This window comes from Protopterus annectens, chromosome 5.part0 (genome assembly GCF_019279795.1).
Source record: "Protopterus annectens isolate FY-2018-M chromosome 5.part0, PAN1.0, whole genome shotgun sequence".
Lineage (NCBI taxonomy): Eukaryota > Metazoa > Chordata > Ceratodontiformes > Protopteridae > Protopterus > Protopterus annectens.
Window position 1 is genome coordinate 1,320,525,869 of NC_056735.1, and position 14,391 is coordinate 1,320,540,259.

The window sequence follows — 14,391 nt, forward strand, 5'->3', positions numbered from 1 at the left end:
AACTAAGAGCATCCACTTTCCAAGCTTTTGGATGAAACATCTTTGTGCAAAACTTTGGTAGCTGGTAATTTAGTGGAGAAGCGAACAGATCTATGTCTGGAGTCCCCAAAACACTGTCAACAAGACATGAGGATCCACCATCTGTCTGCTCAAAACATCCGCTAAGGAGTTCTGTGCTCCTGGCAGAAACCTTGCCTGAAGAGTGAGGTGCAAACTGAGAGCAGTCTCCCACAAAATCGTAGCTTGTCTGCAAAGTGGTTCCCCTTGCTTGTTGATGTACCACATGACAGTTGTGTTGTCTGTTTGAATCAACACTTGTCCTGGGTGAAGTAGATCCTTGCCATCAATGCAAATTGGACTGCTAACATCTCCTTCATGTTGATATGCAAATGTTGAAGTCTGGCAGGCCACGTGTCTTGAACCCATTTTCCATTGAGGTGTGCGCCCCAAGCCTTGTCCGAGGCATCTGTCGTTAAGATCTGACTGGTCACAGAGAGTCCCTTGTTTAGGTGACATTCCTGAGCCCACCACAAAAATTCCTTCTGAATGAAAGGTATTATCTGAATGACAGTGTCCAAATCGTGGCAGTGCTGAGTCCATACACTTTTGAGATACCATTGTAACTTCCTCATATGCAGTTTGGCACTGGGAAGCACCAGAATACAAGATGCCATGAACCCCAAGGCTTGAAGGACTGTCCTTGCAGTCAGCCTGGACAGGAGAGACATTTTGGAAGTGAAGGGTAAGATTTCTTTGCTTGTCCGGGGTCAAAAACGCCATCTGAGAGGCTGTATTCAGTCTCACACCCAGAAAGCACATGTCCTGAGAGGGTACTAGACTGGACTTTATTTCGTTCACAGAATACCCTAGGCACCTTAACACTGCCATAACATACTGAAGATGGTGAAGTAGCTTGTCTTTGTCTTGAGCAAGAATCAGGCAATCGTCCAAATAAGGATAAATTTGTATTCCTCTTAACCGTAAGAAGGCTATCACCGGAGCCAGAACCTTTGTGAACACCCTGTAGATAAGCCAAAGGGCAATGCAGAGAACTGATATAGTCCCAGCCAGGAATCTCCTGCAGCTTGGCCTGATAGGAATATGAAGATAAGCCTCCTTGAGATCCAGAGTCACCATCCAGTGATCTTTGCTTAGCATAGGTAGAAGTTGTTGCAAAGTCAACATTTTGAATTTTGGAATGTCCAGGTATGTGTTGAGAATAGACAAATCCAGAATTGGCCTCCAAGTGTCTCCTTTCTTTGGTACAAGAAACAGGCGAGAATAAAATCCTAGGCCCACCTCTGATGGAGGGACCTGCTGGATAGCTCCCATTTGAAGAAGTAAAGAAATCTGTTTGTGAGCCTCTGCCTTTGCTGAGGAGGTGGCATGCCTTTGAAAGGCAATGTGTGGAAATAAAACTTGTAGCCTCGGTTTATAATGTCCAACACCCATTTGTCCTGGGTGACTAAAAGCCAATTTTGCCTGAAAAGTGCCAACTTTCCTCCCAGAGGAGCTGCCAGACAGGAAGGATCGGGCAGCTGAAGATGCAGGTCATTGTGTCTGTTGGACTGGCCCCTGCCCTCACCTGTAGACTGTGCAGGGGAACTAGAACCCTGCATGAGCTCTGCCCCTACCACGTCAGATCTGCCCCTAGACTGTAAATCAGAAGAACATCCCTTAGTAGGCCAATTTCTGCTAAACTTAGGGGCTGCACCTGTAAAATCTTTAACAGTCTGCATAGACTTAGCTTTGTCCTCCATTTTCTTCAAGACTGACTCCACAGGAGAACCAAACAAAACTTCAGACTGAAGGAGCATCCAAAATTGACAAGTTCTGATCCAATAACTGACCTAGTGGCAGCCACCCTGGAAGAGGCCTGCAAAGCATCAAAACCACACTGCAAAGAATGCTTACCCACCTGATCAGAGGCATGAACCAAATCCTGTATAACATCCAAAATGTTGTGGTAAAAACAAGAATTCCCTAAGCCTCTTCCGGGAATCTGAGAAATCCTGACCTTCCCATTTAAAATGCTCCCTCATAGAATGCAGGGTTTCTGAAAAAGAAAAATCCTCTGGAGGGGAAGCAGAGGGACTAGAATCCTCGTCAGAATCAGAATAAGGGGAAAATCCTGAATGTCTTCAGCCGAAGACTCTGAATAATCTGAAGAATGTTCCAATCCTTCCACCTCTGGCTCCACCCTAGGCCTCTTATCAGGAGGCATAGAACCTCTAATCAAGGTAATTAAATCTTCTGCCATTTTAAGCATGTGTTTTTAGGCACAGAACCTGCAGAACTAGGACTGGAGGAAGACAAACCAGGCCTGGAGACAGAGGGAGAAGGCCTAACCACCTTATGCAAAGAAGGGAGCACAGCAACCTGAGAGGCCCCCTCAGCCTGACCCGACTCCTGAGAGGCCACATCTTGCAAAACTAAAACCTCGGCCGGATCCACAGACTCCACCGTGGTTTCTAAAGAACCGGCGTCCGGAACGGACGACTCATCCTGCTTGGATTTCAGAGATTTCAGACAAGCCTAGCACAATCTAACCTACGCTAATGGTGGCGCTTATTAAATTTAGCACATCAGGCCCCAAACAAGGAATACAGAGAGTGGTAATCCCTATGAGGTATCTGTTTCAATACAATTATTCACTTTTTCTGACATCCGGATTTAACTGAGGCAAGAAAAGACAAAAATATTCCAACTTGGTCTTGGTCTGAAACTCAGAATCGCACTGCAAACGCTGCTTCTGCTTCGACCATGCGGCAAGAAAGACTGGGGATATGGCGTGGTCATGCGCTTTAGTACCCAGATCTAGCGACCATGACCGACACGCTTTGGTATTCAGGGACAGCGGACTACCCACAGGTTATGACTGCAGCAATGTGAGATGAAGAACATCTTCTTTATGTTGTCCTACCACACCTTCATTCTTACCAGGATGGGACAGTGTCCCTAGCACCATCTTTCTTGGGTGGCTCAAGGGAGAACATTCTTCAGAATCATGGATCAAAGGAAGCCCTGTTCCTACAGGCCAAATCAACTTTGTAATGAGTGATAAAGGTATGTGGTCTTGCCCATGTTGCGCAGCACATATGGTATCAATTGGTAGTCTAGCCTAAAAGGTGGAAGAGGTTGCTATGGCTCTTGTAGAATGGGCTTTAACTCTATGGAGAATATCTCTGTTTTGAGATTTATACATGAAGGGACGGTTATACAATCTGAAAGCCATTTTGATAGTGTCACTTTAGAGACTGAAGTACCTTTCTTTGAATCTGAAAAGGATATAAATAGCTGGTCAGATTTTCTGAAGTTCATAGTCCTGCGTAAGTAGAAACGTAACTGTCTATGCACATCCAGCTGATGTAATGTACAGTTGTGTACACTTACCATAAATGTAGATGCTCGAGTGTACTCACTGTTGCAGTCATCACATTCGGGGTTATCTGCCTGCAGGTAGCCCTCAGTCGGCCCGAATACCAGAGTCTTGGGATTTCTGCGTCGGATGCTGTCGCCTCTTTCATCACGCCAGGTCGTCAGGAGGTATAAAGCATGTAGCCAATGCCATTGCATCAGTTTTTCTTGCCCCAAATGTCAGAAGACCCCAAAATAGGATGCAATTACATGGTGTGGATCACCTCCAGTAAAAAGTAAATACCATTGCCATGAGATATGGCCAAAAAAGAGGATGGGTAGAAAGTATAGAAAAGTCAGGGGGCTGGAGGGAAGGCAACCAGGACTGCAACAGTGAATAGACTTGAACATCTACATTTATGGTAAGTGTACACAACTGTACTATGTTCTTCGTGTTTCAATGTTGCAGTCATCACACTTGGGTTGATTCCCAAAGCTGAGGAAGGGTGGAGGCAGTGAAGAAGTATTAGGGCTGGATAGCAGGTTAGTAAGACTTCTGTAGCAAATCCAGCTCTGGCTTTAGAAAAAATAGGTAAGTCGTAATGCTTGGTGAAGGTGTGTACTGAACTCCAGGTTGCAGCTTCCAGGATGTCCCTGGTAGGGACACCCCTGAGAAATGTTGAAGAGGTTGAGGTAGCCCTAGTGGAATGGGTTCTGATCCCCTGTGGGGTAGATTTTCCATGGTGCTTGCAGCAGAAATGGATACAGTGTGCTATCCATTGGGAGATGGTTTGCTTTGAAATGGCCTTGCCCTCTGTCCCTGTAGCAAAGGGACAGATTGTCAGATTTTCTGAACGGTTTAGTCCTGTCAAAGTAGAACCTAAGCTGTATGTGCACATCCAAGGAGTGCAGGAGCCTTTCCCCTTTATTCTGAGGATTAGGAAAAAAAGGTTGGTAAATGGATGGATTGGTTTAAAGCCACACTGGATACCACCTTGGGCATAAGTGATGGGTTAGCGCTGAGGGAAACCCTGTAAGCATGGAAGATAATGAAGGGTTTCACAGCCATAAGGGCTTGTAACTCAGACACTCTTCTTGCTGAAGTGATGGCTAGAAGTAAGGCTGTTTTTCAAGAGAGGAATTTTAACTCTGCTGTAGCAGAAGGCTCAAAATGGGGGAGCGTGAGCTTCTCTAGTACAAAGTTAAGGTCCCAGGCAGGAGTGGGAGCTCTCCTCGGGAATCTTAGATTGTTAGCTCCTCTCAGGAACTGTTTGACCAGAAGGTGAGATAAGAGGGGTGGCTCAGTATTGTAAAGAGCTGAGATGGCAGAGGCACGAATCTTAATGGATGAGAAGGGTAGGCCTTTGTGGAGCAGCTCTGCTAGATAATCTAGGATTTGCGGTAAGGTGGGCACGGCTGTGTCCATTCCCTGAGACTGGCTCCAAGAACAGTATCTTTTCCACTTTTCTGAAAAGGATTTCCTAGTACTAAGCCTCCTGGCCTCAAGGATGACATCCAGCACCTGTCTGCTGAGGGCTGCTGGTGATGTATTCAGGGAATAAGCCAGGCTTCTAGGTTCAGGGTTTGCAAGCTGAGGATGCAAAATCTGGCCCTCCTGCTGGGACAGCAGAGAGGGGGTCTGATGCAGGTTCCAGGATGGCACTGTTGTCAGACCGAATAAAAGTGGGTACCAGTGCTGGCGTGGCCAGTCTGGTGCAAAAAGGATTGTCCTTGGCCTGTCCTGTTTGATCTTGAGTAGTACTTTCGAGAGGTGGGGCAGAGGGGAAAGGCATAGATTGAGAGGTTTTCCCATGTAAAGGATATGGCATCCACTTTCCATGCTTGGCTGTGGGGAGCTCTTGTGCAAAATATGCTCAACTGATGGTTCTGGGGGAAGGAAAGAGGTCCCCCTCTGGTGTCCCCAACCTGTGGATTAGAAGCTTGAATTCATTAAAATGAATTAAGTTCCAGTTTCTACTCGTGCGGGTCCATTAGATTTCTGCTCAAGTCTGCCAGTGAATTTTGTTTGCCTGGCAGGAATTGAGCTTGCAGGTGCACTTGGTTGCTCAAGGCTGTGCTCCACAGAGCCATGGCTAACCTGCAGAGTGGGTAGGAATGAGTTCCCCCCTGCTTGTTTATGTATGTCATGACTGTGGTGTTGTGGTGTGTTGTAGATAGCTGGGTTTGGGTGGCCACTAGTTTGAAGTAATTTATCAAATAAACCTGTTTTTCTGGAGTGAGGAATGCCATCTGGGAAATTGTGTTCAAGCTTGCTCCCAGGAATACAATTTCTTGGCTGGGTACCAGATGTAATTTCTTTTCGTTGATGGTATACCCCAGAGAAGTTAGGAGTCTCATTACAAATGTCAGGTGCTGAAGTAGCAATTCCTGACTGTCTGCCTGAATCAAGCAATCATCCAAGTATGGGTAAATTTGAATGTTTCTCTGCCTGCAGTATGCAATGGCTGGAGCCAGGCACTTTGTGAATACCCTGGGCGCAGTAGATAAGCCAAAAGGAAGTGCAGAGTACTGAAACGTAGATATTTCCTGCAAGACTCCCTTATGGGGATGTGCAGGTAAGCTTCTTTTAAGTCTAGAATGACCAGCCAGGAGTCCTTGGCTATCCTAGGCAGCAGCTGTTGGCATGTAAGCATTCTGAACTTTGGTACCACAAGGAAGGTGTTGAGAATTGACAGATCCAGGATAGGGCGCTAAGAGTTTTCTTTTCTGGGCACCAGAAACAGTCTGAAGTAGAAACCATGTCTGCTTTGCTCTGTTGGGACAGGTTGAATAGCCCTGATACTGAGAAGAGAAAGTACTTGCTTTTGGGCCTCTGCCCACTGGTTTGAGGCAAGGTCTGGCAATCAGCTTGGGGTTGGCAGTGAATGGAAGTAGAATCTGTATCCCTGGGATACAATGTTTAAGACCCAACAGTCCTGGGTAATGTATTCCCAGTTTTTTGCATGCAGGGTGAGTTTTCCTCCTAGGGGTGCAAGTACTTGGGCATGGCTGGGAAGGATGCAGGAGAAGTCATTGTGAACTTTATCCATAAGAGGGTGGCTTACCACTCCCTGTTTTTGAGATGGGAGCACTCCATTGTTTAGATCTGTGCATACCGACACTGTAGTCTTTGTGGTCAGTTGCCCCCGGGTTTGGACTGAGAAGGCCTGGGAGGGGCTGGAAAGGACCAGTTCTTCGAAGGCCAATGCCTACTGAATCTAGGTGGCTGCACCTGTAAGAAATATTTAACAGTTTACATAAATTTAGCTTTTTCATCCATCGTTTCAAGAACTTCTGCTTTTGTGCCAAACAAACATTCTTGATTAAATGGAGCATCTAGTAATTTTGGCTTGACATGGTCTGGCAAGATTTGTTCCTTCAGCCAAGCATGCGTTCTCAGAAAAGATCCCAGTGACAGTAGCCATGTGAGATGCTTCTAATGCATCAAAACCACACTGCAAGGTATGTTTACCAACTTGGTTAGCAGAATGCATTAACTCTTGTAAAGCTTTATTTTCTGCACAATCAGTAATCAACAACATTTTTTGTTTAATTAGTTCTATAATATGCTGCTGGTACTTCAAAGTGTGAAACTGGAAATTTAAAGCCCTGATGGCAAGAGTTGCAGAGGTATATACCTTCTTACCCCATCTGTCTAAAGCCCTAGAATCCCTGTCTGAAGGGTTAAGGTTTTTGGCTGTACTAGCCTTAATACCTTTAGGTCCCTGGGAAATGGTCTCTGGATCCGCAGTAGAATTTTTAAAGAGAAATTTGTGAGAGCCAGGTACTCTATAGTACCTGTCAGGCTTTCTAGGAGCTGGTGGTAAGGTATCAGGGGTAAGACTGGATTCCATGAAGACACTGTCTATAATATCCAGGACAGGGGGTATAGCTAGAAGCCTGTGCTGAGGCAAGTCTAAAAATTCCGAGTCTCTTTTTTGACTGAGGGTAGTCCTGGCATTCCCAGCGGAAATGCTCTCTTAGGGGTATGCAAGGTTTCACCGAAAGAAAAGTCCTCTGGAGGGGAGGCAGAGGGAATGGAATCCTCTACATCTGAATCCTCATAGGTGGATAAGGGTATGTTCTGGTAATCAGAGGGGTCAGAGTCATTGGACTCATGGTCTGTAGAATCAGAAGGAAAATCAATTATTTGTCTTTTAGAGGGGGGAAGGCTGGCTTCCCCTAATTAAAGTAATAAGGTCTTCAGCCATTCTAAGCATTTGTTTCTGAGGCATGGGAGCTTGAGAATGCGCTTTGGTAGTCAGTTTCCTAGGCATAGTGCGAACTCTGGGCCTGAGAAATTCAGTAGTTTTAGTCAAAAATGAAGTAGTCAGTTTAACACAAACATCAGAAGGCCTGAATACACCCTCAGAAGCTGGTGCCTGCACAGCGGCTCCGGACCCATCCAAGGTAGAGACATCCACAGGTTCCATAGTCTAAGAAGCATCTCACAGCATACCGAACTCTGAATGGGTCTCAGTAGAGGCCTGCGATTCTGTAGAAGGGGTATCAGGGGCTGCGAAAGCACCTCACTGAATACCGGCAGATTGGCGAATAGCTTAACAGAACCATCATCAGCAGTTTTGGACCTATGCAGTCTGTCTCTGTCTTTATCCTTACATTTTTTTGGAAGCTCGGTAGTTGGATGGTTCAACGAAGCCATTTCAGAATACGGAGAACAAGAGCGAAAGAATTTAGCGACAAAGATAGCCAGATGACAAATAGTTCAGGCGTTGAACAAGGCACAAAACCGATAGCGAGGAACGTTGTTGCCTGGGCCTAAACAGGTGACGCAGTAAGAATGAAAATCTCTGAGGTATTTGCTTTCCGCAGGCAAGACAATTGTTAACTTTTTCTGACATCGGTTAGAGCAAGAAAAAAGGATCCCCAACGGGGTATTTAGCTTTAGAAGACTTCAGGTTTGAAACTCGAAAAACGAAAATTTCAGGTAGCAGCTGATCGGCACTTCCGAACTGCTTCTGCTTTGGGCTCCCACGCAGCAAGAAAAGCTGGTGTAATGGCGTCGGCTGCATGCTTTATACCCCTGATGACCTGATGTCATGGAAGAGGCGACAGCATCCGAAGCAGAACTCCCCAAGACTCTGGTATTCAGGCCAACTGAGGGCTACCTGCAGGCAGATAACCCCAAGTGTGATGACTGCAACAGTGAAATACAAAGAACAGCATGTATTCTGCCTTATTCCCGTAATTTGAATAAAAGATTGGTAGCTCTATAGATTGGTTCAAATTTGACTCTGAACATACTTTTGGCAAGAAGGAAGGGTTTGCTCGTAAGGATAACCTGTCTCTCTGGAAGAGCATGTAGGGGGGCTTTACTGACCAGGCTGCAGCTCTGACACCCTCCTAGCAGAGGCATTTGCTATCAAGAGAATAGTTTTCCATGACAAATACTTGGGTTTGCAGGATGATGCTGGCTCAAATGGGGGGAAAATTAAAAGAGATAGGACGAAATTTAAGTCCCATGGTGCTGGGAGGAGTCTCTGATAGATGGTCGTAGTAATGAAGTGCCTTTAAGAAACACTTTGCATAGCCTATGCGAACATAACATTGAGGCCAGACTCACCTATATGAAAACTAGATATCTCTGCTAATTGAACTTAAATGGTAGCCACAGCTGCACCCTCAGTGAATAATTTTGCTAGGAACTGTAGAATGGAATTGACTGGGGCAGTAAAGGGATCAATGTGGTTATGAGAAGCCAATAATGAAAATTTTTTCCATTTGCTTCTATACATCTTTCTTGCAGAAGCCTTATGAAAAGATATTAGGATGTGTTTAACTGATGGAGAGGTTAGGAAACCTGGCTATGGTCGGAATTGAGCAGCCAAGCTGTCAAATTGAGGATCTGAAGGGAAGGATGGAGTACTCCTGAAGCATGAGTCAAAAGGTCTATAACTGAGTCCAGAATCCTAGGCTCATCCCGAAGATGAGGCCACAGGAAGGAGAACCAGATTTGATGAGGCCAGTATGGGGCAATGAGTATCAAGTCCCTTCCTAAGTAAATGGCTTTCTGAAGAACTTTGTGTATTAATGGAAAGGGAGAAAAAGCGCAGAGGAGACGCGAGGGCCAATCGTGTACAAGTGCATTCCTTGGTGACTCCCCCGGAGGGGGGATAAGGGCAACGTAGCTGCTGCATTTGGCATTCATGGATGTCACAAAAAGGTCATAGCAAGGCTGGCCCCATTTGGGGGAAATCTTTTCCACCACTTCCTGTTTTAGGGACCACTTGTAAGGCATCAGAATCGCTCTGCTATGTCTATCTGCTATCATGCTGGATTTCCCAGGGATGTGCAGTGCTATCAGAAAGTGCTGGGAGGAGGTCACCCATTACCATACTCTCAGGGCCTCTTGACAAAGGGGGTAAGATCTGGTTCCTCCTTGTTTGTCTATGTACCATACAACTGACATGTTGTCCATCTGTACTGCAATAGTTCCCAGCGAAAGAGACTCCTGGAATGCTTGCAATGCCAGAAGCACAGCTCTCATCTCTAGGCCACTGATGTGCAAATGGGCCTCGTGATCCTGCCAGGTGCCTTGGACGGTCTTTCTCAGATAATGCCCCCACCACCACCCTGAGAGACATCCGTGGTCACTGTGACCAGTGATTGGGGAAGTACAATTGGTCAACCTAGCGTCACATGGTGGAGTAAAGCCACCAACGAAGGTCTTTTTTTTGCAAGATTCTGTTATAATTTTGTAGGACATCGGCAATTCCTGCATCGACCACTGAGTGGACAGTAGCCACTGGAGAATTCTCATGTGTAGACATGCTAATGGGATCAAGGTTATTGCTGCTGCCATGGTTCCCAAAACTTTTAGGACTATCTTTGCTTGTACTTTTATCTTTGTGAGAAGATTTAGAACTTCACGTTGTACAACTTAAACTCTTTCTTTAGGAAGTCTGGCCATCATATTTGTTGTATCCAATTCTACTCCTATAAATATGACATTCTGAGAAGGGAGCAAGGCAGATTTCTCGTAGTTTACTGTAATTCTTAGGTGAGAGCAGAGCTGCAAGGGGGTGTCTCTTGCTTTTATTAGTAGATGCTCGGTGGTGGCAGTTAGAAGCCAGTGGTCTAAGTATGGAAAAACCTGGAATCCTAAGCACCTCAAGTGAGCCGCGACTACTGCCATAGATTTAGCGAACACTCTGGGGGCTATAGTGAAGCCAAATGGCAGAGCTCGAAAGTGGTAGTGACTGGCTCCCAGATGAAAATGTAGCTGTCTTCTGGATCGCCTGTCCATTCTTATGTGTTAGTACACATCCTGGAGGTCTCTCGAGCACATCCAATCATCTTGTACCAGAAAAGGGAGTATTGACTGCAGTGTTACCATCTGGAACTTGGACCTTCTTACCGATTTGTTTAGATTGCTGAGATCCAGAATTGGTCTCCAGTTCCCCGTTTTCTTTGAAACTAAGAAGAATCTTGAGTAAGTTCCAGATCCTATTTGATCTGTGGGAACTGTTTGGATGACTCTTTTGTCTAGCAATTTTAGAATTTCTAATGTTGCCTGTTCCCTTTGACTGGGTGGAACGTCTGGGATATTTTTTATGTTTGGGACGGGGAAGGAAAAGGGTAAGGAGTAACCTCTGGATATGGATGCTTTGTACCCACATGTCTTTTGTTGTTTGTAGCCAGGCTTCTGGGTACAAAGATAAGTGGCTCCAGACTGCCTCCAGAGATGGACAAGTGGGCCTCCTTTCAAGAGCGCTAAAAGGGCTTACTAAAGAAAGATTCTCTGTCACCTTATTCTGCGGACCCCCTTTGCCGCATGGTCAGTGTCTTCCCTGGAGGAAGATTCACCACGTGTGTCCTGGAAACTTCTATGGGATTTTTGAAACCACATTTTTCCACTTCCTTTCTGACCTTTAGGATATGGTCTGGTATGTAGGGAAAAATGGACTCCAATGGCAGACAGAGTCTTTCCTTCTTGCTCACACCTGGTTAGTGTGTCCTTGACTTTGGGCCCGAACAGAGATGAGCCATCAAACGGGGCATTCACAAAGGAAGATTTAAAGGGCTCTGCAAAGTGCACAAGCGGATCCAAGAATGTCTCCTTAGGGAAATTCCTGAACCCGCTGTTCTACTCACTCCATCCACTACATAAAAAAATCAGTCTCATGGAGGAGTTGACAACTGAATTTAAGGTAGACAGCTGAGAGGAAACTTTCTACAAAACCCCTTCGGCTACTGAACCTTGGAGAGTATCGCCTAACTCCTTCAGGAGATCTCTCTGTAATCTAGTAAAATGGGTCAGGTAATTCCAAGTGATATCAGAGCAAAACTCGCTGAAGAAAAAAATGCGCTTTCCATATTTGTCCATTGTATGAGACTCCTTGTTCAGTGGATGAACAGAAAATGATGTCTAAGAGTTCCTTCTTGGTGGCTACCGCTACCATCATAGCATCTACTGGCACTCCCTTAGTTAAAAAGGTTTTGCCCGAGAGGGACATGATAACTTATTTGGCCTCCGAGAAACAGGTTCCACTGAATCTGGAGACTACCACACCTTCCAAGAAACTTAATCCATAAGTTTATCAAAAGGTGGAGACAACCCAAGGGGAGGAAAGGTGAGATCCAAAGGCCTTCAGGTACACCGACTCCTCTGCTAAAGGGTTGGTGGACTTCCAGACGCCTCTCTGCTTAAGTATTTCTAAGATGTCTCCAAAGGGGACATCATCAGGAGGTGACCATGGAGACTCCTCAGCTTCATCAAGGTCTGTACCAGAAGTGATGGACTCCTCTGGGGTGTCTAAATGCTTCCTCTTACATAACCTCTTCTGAGGGACCTTCTCAAAGGGGTACTCTGGAGAGGCCTAGAATCTTCGTGTCCCTGTGGATGCAAGGGTATAGAGGCAGACACTGGTGCTTTGGGGGGAAGAATGTCTGGAGATGACAGCAGAATTGCCTGTGGAGACAGTACTCTCCTCATCACCTCAAAAGTCCCCTGCCCCTGATCCGAGGAAATCCCTGGATCCAAAAACTTCAGGGGAACCCCAGAATCAAGCAGGTCATCCCAGAGGCTGAGGTAGGAGCCGAGCTCACCTGAGCTGATGCCCCGAGAGGCAAGGTCAGATCTGACAACTATCAGATACAACTCGCCTCCCCGGACCCGACTGGAGAGCATCAGTTCCTAGACTCCTCAAGCTCTGATGGAGCTGAGGACGTCGGAGCAATTGTCGGATGCGAAGATCCCGTAATAGATCTCAGGTCCGATGGTTCCACTACTATCAGCTCAGGACATTCCAACTCTGAAGTTGGACTGGGAGGATGTGATCCGATCAGAAGTCCTCAGGGTTGGATCTGATAACATCTTGGCCAGCACCAGTGTCCTTAATAGCCTCTGTACCACTCGATCCACATCATCATCGGATAGGCTCCTGGAAGACTGGGTGGAGGGGGCTGGAGACTGGAAGGTTGAAGTATAACTGATCTTAGAGTTGGGGAGAATGTCTCCAAGACAGGGAACTGACTCTGCAACTCAAACTCTGTCGGCACTGACACTGATGGTGCTGGAGCTGTAGATTTTTTGGATTCGACAGACTTGGGATCCGGTGTCGAAATTTTGGCAACCTTTTTTGAAGGCTCCGATGGAGCACTAGAAAAGGAAGATCTCTTCCCAGACTTGTCAGATTTTGAAGATGGAGATTGGTCGGACTTTGATAAACCCGGACATTCTTGTACTGCTTCTGAGAAGGTTTTTTTTTTTTTTAAAGAGACCTCTCAGTATCAATTTGTTTTTCCTCTCCAGGAGAGCCCTGTGATTAAAGGGATGACAAATGGAACAAGACTCCTGGAGATGGACAGCTTCTAGGCAGTAGACACAAATTGTGTGTCTATCAGTAAGGGATATTTTCTGTCCACATTTTTCACATTTTTTGAAACCAGAAGGTTTCGAATATTTAGAAGACATCCTGAAAGAATGGGATAGTAGCTAGGGAAGTTTTTTTTTTTTTTTTTTTTTAACAACAACAAGCTAACATTAAAACTTAACTATAAAAAGGAGATACAGAGGATGAAAGGGAGGGCACAGCCCTCTAACTTAAACGGGCTATGCCCGAACAGACTGAAAGGAAAAGGGGCAGCCCTCTGACTTAAACAGGCTAAGGGTAAGGCAGTTCTTTAATTTAAATGAACTGACCATAAACAATTCCTAAAAGAGAAAACAAGAGAAAGAACACCTCCCTAACTTAAACAGGCTATAGATAATCTTAAGGAGGAGGCCAGGATAGGGACGATAATGCTTAGGTGGAAGACGGCGGCCAACAGCAGAACAAAGCAGAAATAACTAGCATAATAACTAGGTATCTAGATCAATAACATAGCAAGAATAGGCAATTTCCAACAACAGCGATTATAAAAAGAGTATACTTAGCCAGAGCCAGTAGAACGAGCACCCAATCTTGTTTAGTGGCAAAAAGAGATCTGGGGAGCTTTCTTAGGCATGCTGGGATAGGGTTTAGCCATGAGCCAGTGAAAGACCTTGAGATTGTGTATAAAGGCCGATTCGGATCAGAGGATCGGATCCACACCCATCCTGGTAAGAATGAAGGCGACATAGGACAACAACACATCATGTCTTCAGTTACTTTATACCACTGTTAACAGACCGAAAAAAATGAGCACTCCATTTAAAAGTATGTTACACTCTAAAGACAGTCCTTTAAAATACAACACTCCTAACTTTAAAATACAACACTCCTAACTTTAAAACAACTTCCATGAAGAGGAAAGTAATAAAATATCAACAAACTTAAGAAAGTGGAACATTTTTTTCCCAAAAGGGAACTTATCTACTCAGTAAAGGAAAGCAAAAGCCAACTGTCGATCCTCGAAAGCCTCAGAGGAGTGTAGTAAAGTTCTGAAGGCTTCCCATCCAAACTTGTCTTTTAGTGAGCTCAGCTCGAGCTACCCGATGGTTTGGGTGCATGGAAGGTGTCCTGAAGATTTGGAAGCTGGCCTGCCATTATATCTTTGCAGGCTATAACCCCATATAGCTAATGCTACACA

General features: G+C 45.4%; 1 protein-coding gene and 1 long non-coding RNA gene across 3 annotated transcripts in view; both read right to left on the bottom strand.

Moving 5' to 3' along the window:
* Positions 1 to 14,391, bottom strand: part of C2CD2 (C2 calcium dependent domain containing 2) — a 1,081,249-nt gene that overhangs the window by 989,522 nt on the left and 77,336 nt on the right. The gene's annotated exons all lie outside the window — the stretch shown is intronic.
* Positions 388 to 14,030, bottom strand: LOC122801651. The gene is made up of 3 exons (XR_006364774.1): positions 12,792 to 14,030; positions 12,152 to 12,156; positions 388 to 399 (listed from the first exon to the last, which is right to left on the bottom strand). It is a non-coding gene; the product is annotated as an uncharacterized LOC122801651 (long non-coding RNA).